Below are 7,809 nucleotides of genomic sequence, written 5' to 3'. Positions count from 1 at the left end.
TTTGTTTTGAACTGTGCATCTAATAGGCTGGCTATATCTTTGTTGCTTAGTTGTATTTTCTCTGGAACTTTGATCTGTTATTTTGTTTGGGCCATTGTTTTTTTGTCTAAGTGGGCCTGTTATGTAGTGAGGGGTGGAGCCTTAGGTGTTCACCAGAGGGGAGCAACCCACTCACTGCTTTGTGGCATTGTATGTGGGGGAGGGGTTCAAGAAGAAACACTGGCGCTTGCTCTGCTCTCTGCCAGATTTCAGTCACTTCCGCCACTTCCCCCAAGCAAACTGGGCCCTTCTGGTGCTGATTCCCATGTGGGTGAATTTTTGTACATTGTAGGACCCTGTGGGTCTCTCCAACAAACTCTCCTGTGAGGCTGGGAATCTCTCCTGGCACCCCAACCCCCACAGGTGTTTTCAATTGGTGGTTTGAGGCTTTATTTCCCGGTGCTGGGGCCCTGGGTTGCGTGGTCTGTCTCGCTCCCCAGTTTCACCTGGTTTATCTGTGTGCAAATGTGTGACTTCTGGGTTCTGAAAGCTACCTTGGGCACCAAGCCCCTCCACAATCTGCTGCCTCACTGGGTCCGCCCACTGCCACCCTGCACACCCGAGATCTGCCAACTGCTGCTTTGTGCGACCAGCGTCGACCAGCCACTGCTTTTTTTTTTTTTTTTGCTGTGTCCCCTCTCTGCCCGGCTGTCCATCTCCACCACTTTTACCAGTCTGGATGAATGTGCCTGCTTTAACTCCTGGGTTGTTGTACTTCAATACAGTTCAATTTTCTGTCAGTACTCATTGTTATTTTGTTTCTAAATTCCTTATTTTGGTTGTGCAAGGAGGCACAGTGTGTCTACCTACACCTCCGTCTTGGTTGGAAGTCCTACAGTCATAGGTTTTCAGGCTTTATTTCCAAGTGCTGAAACCCTGTGCTATGCAGTATGTCTTGCTCCCTAGTTGTTCCTCACGGTTTATCCACATGCAAATGTGGGACCATCTGGTCTGCCAGCTGCTGACTTGCCGTGTGTCTTCACCCTGGTTGCCTGTCTCTGCCCCTCCTACCAGTCTGGATGAATATTTCTTCTTTAATTCTTTGGTTGTCAAACTTCCATACAGTTCAATTTTCTGGCAGTTCTGGTTATGTTTTGTTTTAAATTTGTTGTGGTTCTTCTTTTGGTTGTGTGAGGAAGCAAAGTGTATCTATCTATGCTTCCATCTTGGCTGAAAGTCGATTTTTGGTTGGTGGGTTTGAATGGTTACTCTGTCTCCTCAGTAGAGAAGAGATGGGTGGTGAGGAAGAGAGGAGACAGAGAAGTGGGATCAGGGGGAGGCTGTACTGTTGTCTAGGAAGAGAAGTGGTGGATGACCTGGCCCACTGCAGTCCTCAGGAGTGCTCTAAAAGGAGGGCCGGGTGTTCCATTTCCTATCTCATCTCAGCAAAGATGAGCATCTTCTCACCTTCCAGCTTCTCAAATCTCATTGGGTCTGCCACTTACTGACACATCCAACTCTCCTCCCATGAACTCTGCCTTGTACCTGCACCTTTACCTCAGGCACACCTTTCCCCTGCACCTCCCTTAAATCCCTCCTTAGTCCTGGTCCTCTGCACTTCTGCTCCCAGCTCTGCCCCCCAAAGACATTTACTCTGTTTCCTGTCTTATACTCCTTATATCCCTTATACTGTCTTATATTCCTTGGGAGAAGGGCAGATTCCAAAATCCTACTGCAGACCTGCTGAGTGGGAAACTCTGAGGAGAGGCCCAGAATGGAATTTTGGATTCAGTCCCCAGTCAGGGTGCTTAGGAGAAACAATAAATCAATATTTCTCTCCAAGATCCATGTTTCTCTTCCTCTTTTTCTCCCTCCATTTCCCTTTTAAAAATTAAATAAAATCTTTTTTTAAAAAAGTAAAAAGCTGACAAAATGGGAGAAGATATTTGTAAATCATATGGAAGGATCTAGTATCCAGAATATACAAGGAACTCTTACTACTCAACAACAAAAAGACAGTTAGCCTAATTAAAGAAAGGACTTGGGCAAAAGATGTGAATAGACATTTCACCAAAGAAAATATACAGATGACCAACAAGCACATGGAAATATATTTGGCATTATTTGCCATTAGGGAAATGCAAATTAAAAATGCAACGAACTCTCTCCCATTGTTCTACAGAAAACTGTGTCTTCCTGCACAGGGCTCAACTCAACCCTGAGACATGATGGTGATGGTTGGAGTGAATAGATTTGGCCATATTGAATACCTGGTCACCAGAGCTGCTTTTACTCTGGCAAAGTGAATACTGTCACCATCAATGATCCCTTCATTGACCTCAACTACATGGTCTACGCATTCCAGTATGATTATACTCATGGCAAGTTCAAAGGCACAGTCAAGGCTGAGAATGGGAAGCTTCATCAATGGAAAGCCCATCTCCATCTTCTAGGAGTGAAATCCTACCAACATCAAATGGGGTGATGCTGGTGTTGAATATGCTATGGAGTTTGCTGGTCTCTTTACTACTGTGGAGAGGGCTGGGGCTCTCTTGAAGGGTGGGGCCAAGAGAGTCTTTTTTGCCCTTTCTGTGGACGTCCTCATGTTTATAATGAGTGTGGACCATGACAAGTATGACAACTCCATGAAGATGGTCAGTAATGCCTCTGTACCAGGAGCTGCTTGGCACCCTTGGCCAAGGTCATCCATGACAACTTTGGCATTGTGGAGGAACTCATGCCCACAGTTCATGCCATCACTGCCACCCAGAAGACCATGAATGGCCCCTCTGGGAAGCTGTGGTGTGAAGGCCAAGAGGCTAGGGGGCTAGGGGCTAGGGGCTCCTAGAACATCATTCTTGCTTCTACTGGCACTTCCAAGGCTGTGGGCAAGGTGATCCCTGAGCTCAGTGGGAAGCTCACTGGCATGGCCTTCCATGTTCCCACCCCCAATGTGTTGGCTGTGGATCTGACGTGCTGCCTGGAGAATACTGCCAAATATGATGATATCCAGAAGGTAGTGAAGCAGGCATTCAAGGGTGCCCTCAAGGGCATCCTGGGTCATTCTGAAAACAAGGTTCTCTCCCGTGACTTTAGCAGTGACACCCATTCCTCCACCTTTGATACTGACACTGGCATTGCCCTCAACAACCACTTTGTTAAGCTCATTTCTTGGTATGACAATGACTTTGGCTAGAGCAACAGGGTGGTGCAACTTATGCTCCACATAGTCTCCAAAGAATAAGAGCTCCCTGGACTCTTATCCCTAGTGACAGGAAGAGAGGCCCTCACCTGCTGGGGAGCCTTTGCCCTAAATTGATTCCCCAACACACTTGAGAATCTTCTGACCTAGTTTCCACTGTAGGCTCCCTGAAGAGGGGACAGGCTTGGGGAGCTCTACTTTGTCATGCACCATCAATAAAGTTCACTGTACCCAGCCAAAACAAAACAAAACAAAACAAAACAAAACAGACAAAACAAAAACCATGACGAGATACCACTCCATACCCACTAGGATAGATATAGTAAAAAACAAAATGAAACAAAGTAACAAATTTGGGGGAGATTGTAGAGAAATTGTATACTTTGTACATTGCTGGTAAGAATGTAAAACAGTTCAGCCTCAATGAAAAACAGTTCAGTGGTTGTCAAGAAGTCAAACAGAATTGGCATGTGATCCAGTGACTACACTCTTAAGTATGTACTCCAAAGATCTGAAAACTTGTTCTCAAACAGATAGACATATACACATGTTCAGAGCAGCATTATTCACAATAGCCACAAAGTAGAAACAACCCAAATGTTTATCAACAGATAAATGGACAAAATTGCCTATCCATACAATGGAACATTATTCAGTCATAAAAAGAAATGAGCCCCATGTCATAAAAAGAAATGCTATACCATGGATGAACCTCAAAATATTATGTTAAGTAAAAGAAGTTAGACACAAAAGGTTATATATTGTATGATTCTATTTATATTCCATCTTCACCTGCCTCCTCAGGTGGATGGCCACAGACTCCTGCCTTCACATTCTTAGGCCCCCAAACTGCAGCATTTCCTTGAAGCCCTTGGCTCAAGGAGTGAAGTGAGGCACCAGCATCCTTATCCTGTTTCCCAGAGGGTAGGCCTCACACCCACCGACCATTTTCTTAAAAGAACTCCCCATACCGAGGTCACTTCAGATTCAGCTGATGTGGTTGACAGAGTGCAACACACCTAATTTCTGAATATCTCCTTTTGACTCTGGCCTGGATGTTTGGCCTTTTGGTGTGCTGGGATCTTCTCACCTATTTGGTCAGTCTTGGCCTTTCAGCCTCAGTCAAAGCAAAAGAATCCTTTTAATAAACCTGTCTCATTATGTTACAGTATATATTAGTTTCCTGGAGCTGCTGTGACAAATTACCAAAGGTTTATTATCTCACAGATTTTCCCAACTTCAACTACCCTGAGACCACCATGTTAGAGAGACTTCCTGGAGGTGCTCTGTTTGACAGCCCCAGCTGAACCCCTACCAAAATACCAGACACATGAGCAAGTCACCTTGAGTCCTGCAGACCAGCTCACTCTCCCACAGATATTACCTAGTGACCTCAGTTAGTGACACGTGAAGCTGAGGCATCTCCTGGCAGCCCTGTTGGGATTCTGACCTATGGAATCTGTGTGATGTTATAAAATGATTGTTTTAAGCCACTAAGTTTTGGAGTAATCCCATACAGCAATAATAACTGAGCAGCACCATTCTGTCTACTCTTGCTCATATGTGTTCTTGAAAATATGTTTTGTTATTTTGGATGTATATATTTAAATTTACATAAATACTATCATGTCATGAATCTCATTCTGCTTTTTTTCTCACTCAGCACTATGTTTTTAAGACCCTTTTATACCTACCTATATATGGACTTCTGGTTTATTACTTCAAACTTCTGCCTGGACCTCCAGCTGCATATGGTCTATACAGTTTTACTCTTCACTCCCTGTGGGACATTTCAGTGCTTCAGGCTCCTGTCACCACCACAAAATACACACAGCTCCAATCTTGGCCATTTCTGGGTTTGTGAGAGTATTCCTGTAGGGATTTTCAGAGGCAGAATTTCTGGGTTGCAGGATGAGTGATTCCTTTTGGGAATAAGGAGTGTTGGCTGTGCCAGTTCACATTCATGTGCACCAGCAGGGTGGACGGTCCTTCTATTCCAGTAAGTGTAAATCATCATTTCATTGTTGTTTTAATTCTCAGTTTCTCTAATTACTAATGACTGTAAGCATTTCTTAGGTGTTATCTTTTTGGTTTCCACTTCTGACAATTGCCTGTTCATGGTCTTTGTCCATTTTCCTGTGAAGTTTGCTGTTTTTTATTTTTTTGCTTGCTGATTCATGATGTCTGCAAATATTTTAAATATCAATTTCTTGTCAGTTTTAGACATTGCAAATATTTTTCTTGTTTTGTTTTTGGCCCATAAACTTTGTTGAACAAAGTCCTTAGTTTTGATAAAACCAAATTAACCCATATTTTTCCTTATAGTTTGTATGTTTAAAGGTTACCTTGGGCTATAAATGTGTTCCTCTACAGTGTTTTTTAACTTAAGAAGTGTCTCAGTTTTGTTCTTTAATCTGCCTGGAGTTTACCTTTGTGTGAGATGTTAGATGGGGATTCAATTTTATTTTTCTTCATCTACTGAGCCATTTCCCTAGCACCATTTACTAATCACCCTGTCCTTTTCCCAATGATTGTGACAACACAATAATTTCCCAACAATAGATTCTGTGCTATTAGTCTTACCTCCACCACCTAGATTATAAACTCAGAGGTGACCTCTGCTTCTTTCCTTCTTCCTCCCTCTCTTCTTCCTCCTTTCTGCAGCCTAGTGCCCTGGAAGGAGTGGCTGCTCATCTCCTGGTTAGTTGAAAGCTCTTAGCTTTACTTCTTTATCATAAGACCTATCTTTCTTGGAAGGCACAAAGAATTCATGACCACTGAGCTTTGTGAAACAGGGAGGGGAGGGAGGATGGGGGGGATTCTACGGTGAGTGATTTTCAGAGGGCAGCATTCAACCTTCCAGGCTGGCATCTCTGAGAGACAGGTGGCAGCTCTCACCATCTGAGGGTCTTGCTTTCTTGAGACAGGGAAAACAGAAGTTAGCAAACAACCTTCACATTGGGTTTTAACTGATTTCATGTGATCACCACTGGTAGGCTTTTATGGGGAAGCAGAAAGGAGCTATACCTTCTTAAGACATTACCTATTATGTGCTCAGTGCCAGAAAAACACTTGTCCCTGCCTTTAAGAAGTTTCTTGAGGGAGGAAGAAACATAACAGAAAGAGTTAATTCAAGTACTTAGTACAGTGATAGAGACTAGCTAAGGGCATTGGTTGGAAAAGGGATAGGCAAAAGGGTGGTAGTGAGGAGCATGGTGGATTAAGAAGCCTGTAAGGGTGGTGGGGCAGAGTGAAAAGAAATCTTGAACCAGGTAGAGAGGTGTGGTTACTGAGGGGAGGAGCACCTCAGTAGTGAGCTGTCATGTAGGCCAAGTCTTAGAGACATGGTGGTGACCCCTATGTCAGCCCTCAGTCCACCACTGACCACTTCCTGTGCATGCCAGTGGCTCCTCACCTCAAGCTTCCACCAGGGCTCTCTTTTTTCCTGCCTCAGGGAATTCATACACCCGAGAAGTGACCCTCCACCAGTTGGGGCCAAGAGTTCAGCTAAATGCTCCTGCCTTTCATCCTTTGCCAAGGCAATTCCAAGGTGTATTCCACAAGTTCCTCAGAAGGCCCAGGAGAGACTGAGCCCCAGGTTCCCACAGGAATACACCAATAACACATACTGTCCTTGTTTCTCCTCTCTGCATTTCACTCCTGCCTCTTGAGACCACCTTCCAAATAAATGACCTGCACCCCAATCTTTGTCTTGGGTTCTGCTTTGGGTGAGTGGAAAGAAGGACAAGAGAGTAGTGAGTTCTTTTTTAAAAATTTCAAACAGATTTTTCTAGAGAAAGCAAGGGAGAGAGAGTGAGAAACATCAATTTGTTGTTTCACTTATTTATGTATTCATTGGTTAATTCTTATACGTATCTTCATCGGGAATCAAACCCATAAGCTTGGCATATCAGGTTGACCCTCTAACCAACTGGGCTACCTGGCCAGTGCCAAGAGTAGCAAGTTTTAAGTAAAAGTGGTCAAAGGATAGTTCCCAATGGGACTAAGTGGGTGGTGAGATAGGTTCTGAAGAGTGGCCATTGGATGTAGCAGGGAATAGGCCACTGACATCCTTGCTGGATGTGGTAGGGTCAGCAGTCCCAGAGGGCTGAGGAATGAATGCAGACCAGGAGGAAGAGACAGCAAGCGCTGCTTGAGAAGTTTAAAGGAGAGAAGAGATGGTCCTTCAAAATTCAGCTGTACCTTTTTCTATTTCTCACTCCAACTCCCATTGTGCTATGCCTCTGCTCCTCCATAGAGTTAGTTACCTCTTATCTCCTTTGGGGAATGGCATTGCTTTGTAAATGTTTTGTTTTGTTTCTGGAATTTTTCATGATGGATATCTAGCACCCAAAGATGTGACATTCATGGAGATGGGGTGTTGCCTCTTTCTCAGTCATGTGGAACCACAGCCCATGTACCCAGCTCTGTGTTTGGAACTATTATTGTCTGCTTTTTGAGGGTGCCTCAGACATCCATCCAGCCATCCCTAGCAGTGAGGTAAGTGGCAGCTGATGGTGGAAAAAGAGGTACAGACAAAACATTACCATTTGTTCAAGGTCAGCAGAAAGTCTGCGGCAGCCCGGAGTCTGGGATGTGTAAAACAGATCCCCTAGACCTAGCCCCAG

General features: G+C 44.3%; 1 pseudogene; it reads left to right on the top strand.

The window, feature by feature from the left end:
* Positions 1–2,207: 2,207 nt before the first annotated feature.
* LOC118984908 (glyceraldehyde-3-phosphate dehydrogenase-like) lies at positions 2,208–3,223 on the top strand (annotated as a pseudogene).
* The last annotated feature ends 4,586 nt before the right edge of the window (positions 3,224–7,809 follow it).

The sequence above is a fragment of the Sturnira hondurensis genome, unplaced genomic scaffold (assembly GCF_014824575.4).
Source record: "Sturnira hondurensis isolate 20B ecotype Veracruz unplaced genomic scaffold, ASM1482457v3 Scaffold0003874, whole genome shotgun sequence".
Classification (NCBI taxonomy): domain Eukaryota; kingdom Metazoa; phylum Chordata; class Mammalia; order Chiroptera; family Phyllostomidae; genus Sturnira; species Sturnira hondurensis.
Note: the sequence above shows the minus strand (reverse complement) of the source record. Positions and strands in the feature narration are given on the sequence as shown.